Raw genomic sequence first — 12,442 nt, 5'->3', positions numbered from 1 at the left:
ACCAGTGCGTAAGGGAAAGCCCGGCTTCTGCGGTGCTCTGGGACTACAGCCTAGAGCCCAGACCTGTATCCCCTTGCAAGCGCCTATTTTTACAGTGAGACAGAACCAATAAGAACCAGATAGAAGCTAGCAGGACAGTTGTGTGCTCCACATGCAGCCCATGCACTGAGGTCTGCCAGGAGCCATACTGGTACCATTACCCCATCCTGCACATGAGGACTGTGACACCTGGAAAGGTTGGATTGACTTGTCCAAGACCTATCACTAATAGGTGGTGAAACAGGGATGGAATCCTAGGCTCTCTGATCCCAAACCCATGCCTTTCAGAACATTATTCTGCACTACTTACCCTTTTCATCATTTTCTGTCTATAGAAGGTTGATATTTTCCCCCTTCATGTAGCTGTCTCTTCGCCTCCCCCATCCCAATCTCAGGAGAGACTTGGTATCTGTCACTTACACCTGAATTTAGTGCATGTGCCAACTTTCCTAAGGGGCTTGGCACTTCCAAGTCTTCTCAAGGATAGCATCCAGATGTCCATCTGGACATCTAGGGGGGAGAAGGGGTAGATAGGTATTTCCCTTAGGGGAGGTGGGATTGTCTACTCACTCTTGGGGACTTTGTGGGAAGTCACCCCACCTCCACCTTCTAAGTAAGGCAAGTCAGGCTGCTCTCCACCAGCAGTGCCACTCCTGGTCATCCGCAGCCCATTGTGCAGGATGGGTCTGAGCTGCACTTGGAGTTAGGCTGGACACGGATGGTGAGGTCACCCAGGCTGGGTGCCGTGACCCCCAGAGGTGCTGCAGGAGGCAGTGAGTGACATTCCAGATCCAGGTTCACTTGGAGATACCTTCCCCGGTTCCCTTAGGGCTGCTGTCAGGTGAGCTTTGAGATTCCTGTCCACGCTGACAAGGTTAGCAAGCCATGGACTGAGTTTTCTTAACCAACAGGTGCACGCACATGTGTGTGGTTAGTGGACAGAGAATCAGAGAGATTGGGGATCAAGATTGTGCTCTTCCTCCTGTACAGTTGGACTTGTGTAAACCATAAATGCTGAGCCTCCATCACCTAGTTTGAGCCCTGGTAAAACAAAAGTAACAACCTACCTCAGCTGACTTTTGGGAATGCACTGAGGTAGGAGAGGTGATAATACCCAGCACCTCTCTGGCACACAGTAAATGCTTAATAAATGTCTGGCAGTCCTCCTGTCACAGATTGTCCTGCGCCTTCAACAAATACCTTCTTGCTGTTCTCAAGGAGTACATGTGTGGGGATGGTATCCAGAAGCATCTACATAGTCTCAGTGAAACTAGAAGGCCCCCAGTTCCTGTTTTGTATGGGATCCCTAAGCGTATGTCAGCAGAGGTCTTCAGTTCAGGGCCTGATAAAACCTGCCCTTGGTATGCCTGGGCACATGTGTAGCACTTTTTTCTCTGCCTGTTTTTTTTCTTTCCTTGGTGTTTTTGTTCAGTTTGGGTTTTGGTTTATTTTCTGAAACATTTGCATCTCGTGTGCTTGCTGTGGAAGTGCTGAATCATTTTGTTTTGCCTTGGATGCACAGGGCAAGGTGGTCCCCACACTGTAGCTGTTTCTGTGTGGATGGCAGACAGGCTACAGTGACAGAACACAGCCAACAAGGAAGATTTATTAGGTTTTGGAGTGCGTCTTCTATGGGGAGGCAAGAAGGCACCAGCATGCAATACGTATAAAACCAAAATAGAAAATGCAGTACTTAGTTGAACTTTAACAGAGAAAAATGGACAAGATGACTTCATTTACTCAACAAATACCTCATCCAACCTTACTCCATCCTACTTCATGTCCCTTGTCTATTTAGCAAGGCCCTAGAATTACAAAGATGGACATTAGCTTTGTTCCCTTAAGGAAGTTTTAGTCTAGAAAATAAGAGACATTCAGACAGATATATTTTCTCGTATAAGACAGTAAGTTCCGGTTCAAAGGTAAGAATAGAGTGTCACAGGGATACTGATAATTGAGTAATGTGAGGAGGCCCTCCTGAGAAGGAGGCCTTCTTGAGGTGAAGACTTTCCTGAGCAGGAGGACTATCTGAGAAGGAGGCCTCCTTGAAGAGAAAGACTTTCCTAAAGAGGAGGCCTGTCTGAGGAGGAGGCCTTTTTGAGGAGAAGACCTTATGAGCAGGAGGAGGCCTGTCTGAGGAGGCCTTCTTAAGTAGAAGACTTTCCTGAAGAGGAGGAGGCCTCTTTGAGAAGGAACTTTCTGAGGTAGAGGTGTTGTAATTGAAGTGAGAAAACTTGTTAGGCACAGAAGGGCGGGAAGGCTGTTTCAGGCAGAAGGAATGGTGTATGCACAGGCTTGGCCAGGAAGCATGAGGAGAGAGCAGCTGGGCCCCAGTTAGGGCTTGAGTCTTGAAAAGTGGTTTCCAGCCAGGTTGATGGCATCTGTCCCATCTTACAGTATATCTTGTTCTCATATCTTTTTCCTCTCCTTCCCATCAGACTCAGACACTGAATATCGATCAGTAACACATCTTTAGTTGAGGGATCATCTATGTTCACCACCAGCTAATCCACGTTCGATGCAGTTACATTCAGTAGGAATCAGTAGTTGAACACAGTACAATACATTTCCCCAAGAGGCAGGCAGCATGTAGTAAGATGGGAAGAATGAGGGCTTTGCAATGAGATAGACCAGGTTTAGTGCCCGCCTCTCATGCTGAGCCAAGTAACTTTGGCAACTTTGGCGAGTGATTGAAGCTCAGTGGGAATGTGTTCTCGCATATGGAAATGAGCGTGACTAGATAGTCCCTCTACCTATGAGAATAATCTTTTTTGCTGATGAGCCTACCATGTTGCAGGCACTTTGGGGAGATTGCTACCCTATTGCTATTTCTCCCAAAGGAAGGATAAGCACCCCAATTTACAGATAAGGAAGCTGAGTGTCGGAGAGATCATTCTTGCAAGGTCATGCAGTTGGACAGCAAGTGGCTTCATATCCGTATCTACCTGGCTCTGAATGTTGCAACACCATTGTACAACTGCATTCCATTTGAGAAGCAATGAGAAGTACATCTGCTTCTGGCACTTTGCAAGTGCTGAGGAAGTTTGCTCACTGAAGCTCCCCCACTTCAATATGATGTAGAAGTCTGGATCGGCCCGGGGGCTCACTGTTTTGTGGGCTCATCCCCGTGGCTCCCTGCTGCTGATATTCTTAGGACCTCTGCTCCTGGGACAGTTGGCCTGTCTCAGCCACCTCCGGTGGAGGTGTGACTGCTTTGTTTCTATTAATGGGGTAGGGCTGTCATCCTGGGATGCTCCATTATTGTGTAAGTGGAGACGAGGCCTGCTAGTCCAATCTGAGAGGAATCTTGAAAAATATGCTGCCAGAGTGTTCCTGTACCCAAAAATGTTTCCCAGATTGGATTGTCCTAGACCTGAAACCTCAATAGCAAAAGTCACTTACATGTTGAACAAATATGTTACCTACTCAGATATTACTGAGGATGAACCAGATATTATTGAAGATGCCCAGGGGAGTAAATAATAAACTTTGACTCAACAGAGCTTCCAAAAGGTGAGAAATGTCACAAATGCATACAAATAACAATTACATGTTGGAATCTAATTTTTTTTTTTTTAATTCCATGAAAGGGTTGTAAAATAAATGGTGTGTTTCAGCAGAGGGCGAGCTCACTTCTGGCTGGGACACAGATAGCCACTATGTAGCTCCCTTGCCACCATTCCCCTCTGTTTTGCCAAAAAGACATCATCAAACGACCATCTTTCCTACTGAGCCTGGATATGGCATCAGCATCCTCCTTACCACCAAGACCCTGGTGATGGCTATATGATCTTTGGAATTGGACTTCCACATGATCAGGGTTGCATGCTAGAGGTTTTCCTGTGCCCTCAATGTCGTGGGCGGGAACTCTGCACGCCTGGCAGAGGCAGCCCACGGACACAGGTGCAGAGCCGGAAAGGGCAACCTGCCAGCCGTCTGCTGGGGCCCGAACTCCCATTATCTGCAGAAGTTGGGGGATGAGGGAATGGGCCAGGGTTCGCAGGCCTCCTAAATGCTGGGCTCAGGAGAGTAGACTGAAGCAGGGAAGAAGGGGAAAGCCATAGAAGCAGGGAGAGACTCCATCAATGTCTGGGAAAATTGGACAGTCTTCTCTAGCTGCCGTGTTCCAAATGGGTCATAAAGTCTCTTTCAACTGTCACAATAAATATTCTTTTAATAAAGGATGTTTAGGATAGAATCAAAAAGACCAAAGTGTCTCCCAGATAGAGTTGCAGTTGGGGCCTGGAAAGGGAGCCAACAAAGACAGCTCTAAAGGTTAAGCTCAGGGAACAGAGTTGCCATTAACAGCAACTGTAACCACAAGGGTGGGAGGGGAAGCACATCGGTGAGGGAGACACTGGAAGTCAGACTTAGATAGGCTGAGCCAGAGCCTTGGGCAGTGGCTTCAGGTGCCCCTGTGGAGCAGGCCAAGAGGTGGAGGAAGAGGTGGTGAAGGCCAAGTGACTGATGCCATGAGAGATGGCTCTGTGGAAGCCAGTGGGCAGCCGCAGCTTCCTGACAGCCGCAGGTGACCCGGAAAACAGGGCAGGCAGGAAAGAAGCCTGATGGGCAGAACCAGAGGACCCACATCATATGGCAGCATAGAAACCACGGGAAGAAAGCCGAGAAAGAGGGGAGTGGGATGTGGTGTCAAATCCAGCCAAGGAGAGCGGTTTTGCAGAAACCATTTTTTTTTTTAAGATTTTATTTATCCATTCATGAGAGACACACACAGAGAGAGAGAGGCAGAGACATAGACAGAGGGAGAAGTAGGCTCCCTGCAGGGAACCCAATGTAGGACTCGATCCTAGGGCCCTGGGATCACAACCTGAACCAAAGGCAGACACTCAACCACGGAGCCACCCAGGTGCTCCTGCAGAAACCATTTTAAGTGGGTGCTGGTCTGCAAGCCAAAGGGCAAAGGGTGAGTGCTGGGTGAGGGAGAGGAACAGCAGTTGTGGATACCTGGTTAAAGTGTTTGGAAGTGAGAGCACCTCTACGGCTTCAGAGTTTTGAGAAAGCAGGCATTGCAGTAAACCAGAGGAAGCAGAGTCCAGCCCAGGTGTGAGGCTGCCCTGAGAGAAGGGTGGTTGACTCAGCAGTGTACTGGGAAGGGGAGAGGGTGAGGGGCATCGGAGGGGTGGGGGGGGATGCCTAAGACTAGAGAAGGGGGCAGTTGGCTTTGAAAAGGAGAGTAAGAAAATGATGGATGAAGACTCAGAGAAATGTGGACCTGGTGGGGGAGGGAAGTCAGGGACCTGACGGCTTTGATCTTTGTAACGTAGGAAGTGGAATCATCTGCCCAAAATCCTGGATGAGGACTGAAGGCCTGCAGAGGTGGGAACAGGTTCAGGAAAGCTGCATTGGAAGAGCCAAGAAGAGATGTAATTCTTAAAAGCTTTTTTGGCGAGGGATGCGTTTTCACTGGTTAAGACACTGTGTGACTTGGGAGAAGATGTGCGGGGGAAGAACGCTGGGCGAGGGTCAGGAGCCTGACCTTTCCTTTCCTGTTCCCCCACTTGCTAATTAATATACCAGACATGTCGCCTCACCTCTTGGAGCCCTGCCTTCTCTTCTCCGAAAAGATAGGAGATTAGAATAGATCTTCCATTGGCTCTTTCACAGGAAATATTCTAAGTCTATTAAGCAGCTTACTCATTAACAGAGATGGGTTTATCTGATTAAAACCCTTCACTGGCTATCCTCAGAGTGCAGAGCTCTGAGAAAAAGAAACCTGGGACAAATAAGAAATTTGGCCTGTATGTGTATTTCCCCATGCCCAGTGCATGTGTGCATGTATGTATGTGCGTGCGCAAGCACATCCATGCAGATGCACATACTTTCAGAGGTGACTTTGCATTTGAACATGGGGAGGCAAACCCAGCTATGTGAGTACAGCTTGCCATGATTCTTCAGCAGCAGGGATCTGATGGCCCCCAGAGAGGACTCCCAAGTGATCGGGTGGTGCAAAAAAAAAAAGGTATTGGAAGACCTCAGAGAGAAGCTGCAACTTCCAAGTACTGCCCAGGGCAGGCCTGAGTGTTTTCGTAGAAAAGCCTCCTGGCCTGGGGATTAGCTGAGCGACATCAGCCTCAGTTGCTGCAGAAGGTAGAAGATAAAGCTTAGGATGAGGAGTTTCATATCTTAAGGCCAATACCACATTCATCCTCGTTGGAGCACGTTTTGTCCTGCCTGTGCCTGACCCTGCTGAGAAGTTGGTTCAGAAAACAGTGCTTCATTCTTCCAGATTAACTGAATAAGCATCCATGCCATCAGTTAAAATACGGCCTGTTGTCCCCCTATCTGCCAGGGGAGAAGGCCCCAGGGCACTCCCCTTCCTTCCTGCAGAGCTGCAGTCTGCCCGGAGGGGTCATCTCTGCACACAGTCTGCCCTCCTGGAAACGGTGGTGGCTTTCCCTGTGAGCCCCACCAGCCTGAACCAGCCTGAACTCCATCCAGCCCACACACAAGTCCAAGGAATCCTCTAACCCAGGAAGAACCTCAGCAATGGGGATTGGTGTGTATTCACCCATGTTTTGTGTGTGGGTCATTGGTAGCTCACAATATCACCAGTTTGTGAGTACCTCCTGTGCGTATGGAGGCACTGTGTCCCAGATGGCAAGGTTCCTGGGAGCTGCACAGGCCATGCCTGGCAGGGCACACAGATCAAAACTGGTGGAAACACACTCCTTGCTTCCCTCCCAAGGCAGACATCGACTTTTCCTTCCCCAAGGCACACACAGCTTTATTTAAAGCTTACCTGTAGCCAGTCATTTTCTCAGATGTCACATTTGCCTGAGGCTGTGTACATGCCAGGATTGTCTTAAATCTGCTACATCAGGTGGCATTGTTTGGACACCTGGGGATTATTGGGGGACCTCCAAGGAAATGGGGAGTGGGGTGCAAATGCCTGTGTGGATGTCTGAGATGTCATTACTGACATGGTAGTGATGGCAGAGGCAGCCGGCCACCACCCCACTCCACCCCCCGAAAAGCAGCCTTCATTCACCTCCCAATTCTGTATCCACACTCAGCAAATAATTCAGGTTTTTAAAAACAACTTGTCAGCTGCTGTGTGTTCTGTCTCTGCAAACTGCCTCCAGGACTCACTTTCCAACAAAGGCATAAGCAATGCATGGGAGGCACATACATGTGAGATAGCATCGAATATTTAAAATTTAATCATTGGTGTGGTTATTTCTCCTCCTAAAAGGTTATCAAAATAAGTTATATGTCATCTGAAGCTTGTTCCCACATCCTGCACAGTGGTGCTCGCCATCTGTGCCTCACACCCCTACAAGCACAGCACACACTGCTGGGACATCCCCAGGTAGTCTTCTTGGGCTTCCATAAGTAAGTACCACAGCCTGGGTGACTTAGATGGCAGACACTGATTTTTCTCAGTTCTGGAGGCTGGAAGCCCAAGATCAGGGTGTTAGCAAATTTGGTTTCTGGAGAGGTTCTCTGCCTGGCTCGTAAATAGCCACCCCTCACTCTGTCCTCATATGACCTTCCTTCCAGGAGAATGAGCTCTCTGCTCTCTCTTCTTTTAGGCCACGCCAAGTATCAGATCAGGGTCCCACCCTTAAGACCTCATTTGACCTTAGCTACTTTCTTAGATGCTCCATCTCCAAAATGCAGCCACACTGGGGGGTTGGGACTGCAGTGTATGAATTTGGTGGGGAGGACACAAATGTCCAGTTCCTAACAACCCCCCATTCCAGCATGGAAACTCGTGGCTCAGAATCCCACACGTTGTCAGACTCCTCCAAGTCTAAAAAACAGGGTCTGTCCTCTGGAAACCTGAAGTCCATCTTTAGTGATCTGTACTTCTGAGTGGGGTGTTTGGCACCATGACCCTAAATCCACTTTTGTCCAGGAGAATAAGGATGCTTTCCCTTCCTGCTGATTCTTTGGAGTCAGACATGCTTGGAATTGCATCTCAGCCACTCACTAAGCTGTGACCATGGAAAATAATTGTCTGAGCCTCGGCTGTCCAATCCACAAAACAAGAATATCCTACTGATCACAACATGATGACAGGTGAAAAAAGATCCATGAAATCTCCTTGCAGAGAGCAAGACATGTATACTGGGTATTTAACTGTCACTTGTCCCTTTGCTTCCCTGTGCGTGCCCTCCCTTCCCCCCTTACTCAGGGTCAGCATCCAACTTTAATTACCTGTGTATTCTATGTTTTTCCTGTGCCCAGTGCTAGTCAGGAGCATGATCGGGGCCTCACCATGTCTGAATAATGGGAGTATTTTCAGACCCTGAATCCAGAATCCCAAACAGATGGTCTCACAGTATAGGTGGGCATAATGGGTCAGGGTATGAGAAATGGGGATTGCTTTGGGACATCCAGTGCCTGTAGTGGCCTATAGTGGATAGCTTCTTCTTCCCTCTTCTCCAAACCACCACCACCACCACCACCACACACACACACACACACAAAAACAAAACAAAACAAAACAGGGGCATCTGGGTAGCTCAGTGGTTGAGTGTCTGCCTTTGGCTCAGGGCGTGATCCCGAAGTCCAGGGATTGAGTCCCACATCAGGCTCCCCACAAGGAGCCTGCTTCTCCCCCTGCCTATGTCTCTGCGTCTCTCTGTGTGTCTCTAATGAATAAATAAATAAAATATTTTTTAAAAACAGTCATATGTAAATTCACTGAGCAAGTATTTAAAAAGTATATGAGCTAAACAAAACCAGAATTTTAGCATTTTTAGGAGATGAATTACACTTGCAAATGGCCATGAACCAAAGCTTTCTTCTGGGCTCTTCATTTTACAAAAGCTACTTAGTTGGGTGGCCTGGTCCTGAACTGGTGTGTGCATCAGTGATCGATAAATGGGAAATGTAGGCCCTCTCCCCTAGGCAGTCCAGGAAAAAGCAAAAAGTAGGCTCTAGTTTTGAGAGCAGCTCTCCACCGTGTCCTGTTTGGACAAAGCTACAGGCACTGAGCCTTCTTAGACATGGGCATACAAGCAATACCATGTGTACTCAATGGCAAGTGTCAATAAATATTAGTTGGATAAGCAGCCCCGAAACATAACTAGTCCACTCAGGAGAAATGAAAACATCAGTCATACCGAGAATGCTATAAAAACAGCATCCACTATGAATGCTATCAGTGAGCATTCCTAGCAGCGTTATTCACAGTAGCCAAAGACAGGAAATGATATATGGATCCATCAACTGATGAATGAGAAGTGTCCATACAGTGAAGTACTACCCGGTCATGAAAAAGAATAAACTATTTTTACATGCTATGACATGAATGGACCCCAAAGACATTATAGCAGATGAAAGAAGCCAGATGCAAAAGTCTACGTATTTATATGAAATATACAGAATAAGCAAATCTGTAGAGGTAGCAGCTTTGTGGTTGTCTCGGGTTGGGAGTAGAGGTGGATAGTGGCAGGTAGGGCAACAGGACGTGCTTTGATGTGATGGAAATGTTCCAAGCATGGAGAGTAGTGATCATTTCACAATTATCGCCTTTCTTCTGGGAGGCTGGGACTAGGCCAGCCAATGGGCCTTTGATCCCAGCTCTGAGTTCCTTAACCCTAGGAACCCAAGACATGACTTGGGCACTTTCTAAGTGCAAACTTCCCAGATGCCTTTTCAGAGAGTCACCAAGGACCTACTTATTCCTAGGGGACCTCAAAAAAAAAGTTAGTGTTCTCTTGGGAGTTTGGAAGAGCCATTTTATGTGAACTTTAAGTTAAAAGTAAATGCTTTTCTAATTTTTCTTGCTTTCTCATTATAGAAATTGACTTTCACTAAACATTAAAAGCCCCTAATTCATTTTCTCAGGGAAAAGCAGGACTTGCCTTGGTCTCAGAATGAGTTGGTGGCTAAACCAGACCTCCAGCTCACCCATTATGCCCTAGAGTTTCCTCATCCTGAGCAGACACTGTCTCTAGTTGCTGCTGGTACTTGACCCAAGATTGTGAATGCTTTCTAAATGCTGGTAGGAGACTAGTATTGAGTGTGATTTTGCAGGTGGTAGGGCTGATGAATGGTTTCAATGAGCACAGAGCTCAGGATGGAAGTTCATGCATGGATATGGTTACATCTCACCATGCCATGGAGTACACATTGTGTACAAGAGAACATTTCTGTAGCATGTACACACCTTTTTCTAAAATGGCCAGTGGAAGCAACTCAGGCAACAGAATAGGGAAGACCCCCCACCTGTCAGCCAGTGCTTCTGAATGAATTATGTGGCATAACCAAAAGGAGATGCTTGACTCCAACAGCCTATGTCTGTATGACCATTGAGCCACAGTGTATAAACTACTTTGCATCATTCCCAGAACTGTTAGCTAAAGTGCAGGGTTAGGATGGAAGGCACAAGGTCATAAATAGAGGGGTAGTTAGTGGGAGGGAGTGTTGGGACAGTGAGGGTGACATAAATAGCATTCCTAGTGCTATAATAATGGCCAGAGGAGCTGGGGCAGGAAATAAGTGTGAGGCTAATTCAGCAGTGATTTCTTGGAGGCAATCTGGACTTCGTCTTTAAGCTGCTATACTAAAGGAGTGAAGTCAGATGCTGAGGAATCTCTTGACTTGCAATTCAAGATGGGAAGGAAAGTCAGCAAAAGTTTCCTCCACTTGAAGATCTGAGAGGCTTTTGAGAAGGGGTACTGCTCCCCGACTTCACCCCCCGCTATAATTGCTCCTTTCTGAGATCCAAGCGTAAATTGGACAATGCATTGAAAATGACCCTGAGGATGGTGCATGATGTGGGACGCATGTGCTGCCTTTCAAATAGTGGAGAATCAGCACACCTGCAAACCAAATCTATTACATCTATTACTCTATTCTTATTCCTTGACTCATGTTAGGTGTTTGTTATAGACACTGGGCACATACTTCCTAAATAAAATAAGACATCTGAATTTTCTCCAGTCCTTTTGGCCAATCTGGCTGAATGAGCAAGGCAAGATCAGGTGTCCCAGTGGGGCAAGGCAACAGTGGCTCTCGGATCCCACTGCATCACTCGCTGCCCCTCAGCAGACCATGTATATTCCCGACTCTGAACTTTGCTTCCCTTTTTACTTAGAGTCTATTTTCAAGACCCAGGCCACCCTTCTGCTTCATCTGTTTTTTTTTTTTTTCACTGTTATCACAGCCCACACTGGTCATGCTTTGCTCAGGATTTCCATTACAGCCAAATCTGTTTTGCACATAATTGTTCTGTAATTCTTTCATAGGTCTGTTTTATCACTCCCAGACAGACTGTAAGTTCCTGAAGAACAGTAATCATGCTTTATATTTATTTTATTGACTGCCCAGAGCTCTTGGCCCAGGGCAGATGCTTCATGGCGGTTTCCTAGCCAACTGAGATGTTCCTACGATATGTCACACTGTTTGTAGCCCTCTGAGACTTACAAAGCCCGTGCCTTGCATTCAGTTAAATGAATGCTGGATGAAATAAAATACGATCCCAGTTTTGCTGTGTGTGTGTGTGTTACAAAGACACAAAAGACTGGGGAAAATGCAGCAAAATCTCAGTAGTATTATCTTTGGGATACTCAGATTAGTATGTATTCCTTACTATTTATGCTTTTCAGTACTTTTGTAAATAAAGAATATTTTTAGTTTATGTGAAGTAGATCCACTCTATCAGAAGTATTAGGAATGAATGAGGTAATGAAGTTGGTAAATAGTTATTATTATCATAATAAGCTCTGTACAGTGAAGTGAAAAACTTGCAATGAATTCAGTTTGGATGCCTAGGATTCTTTGTGGGTCTATTCCAGTGTTTCCCAAAGTGTGTTCCAAAGGACACCATTCCTACCACAGGTGTTACATTTAAATAGTATGGAAAATAGGGGCTCCAGGGTGGCTCAGCTGGTTAGAAGGCCAACTCTTAATTTGAGCTCAGGTCATGATCTCAGGGTTGTGAGATTGAGTGCCACGTCAGGCTCCGTGCCCATCACAGAGTCTGCTTGAGATTCTTTCCCTCTCCCTATGCTCTTCCCCTGACTCATGAGCGCACACTCTCTGTCTCTCAAATAAATATTTAAAAATAATATGGGAAACACACATTCTGTAGCTGTGGAAATTCACAATGTCCATTAACCCTGCTATTCCTAAAGCAAAAGAACCTGGCTCTGATCTACATAGAGTTTTCCAAACTTTTCTGATCATAGAATCTTTTTTCTTATAGTGCCTGTTAACAAGTTGGGAAAGCATTCTTCTACCTGATTTTTAAAGAATAGCATATATTTTTAGTTTTGAATGTCTTTATATTGTTTGTGTATTATTAATTTTCCCTTGGTTAAATGTTTCAAAAGGATGACAAAGTTAAAAGTATAACTTCTTTATTCCAAATCTATCACAGTATCACGTGATTTGGTGATTATTTCTGACATCATAACAGTACACAACA

General features: G+C 46.3%; 1 protein-coding gene across 5 annotated transcripts in view; it reads left to right on the top strand.

The window, feature by feature from the left end:
- The window catches only part of SLC35F3 (solute carrier family 35 member F3), a 442,027-nt gene that overhangs the window by 269,102 nt on the left and 160,483 nt on the right, over positions 1-12,442 (top strand). The window lies entirely within an intron of this gene.

This window comes from Vulpes vulpes, chromosome 4 (genome assembly GCF_048418805.1).
Source record: "Vulpes vulpes isolate BD-2025 chromosome 4, VulVul3, whole genome shotgun sequence".
NCBI lineage: Eukaryota > Metazoa > Chordata > Mammalia > Carnivora > Canidae > Vulpes > Vulpes vulpes.
This window is presented reverse-complemented; position numbering and strand designations above follow the sequence as displayed.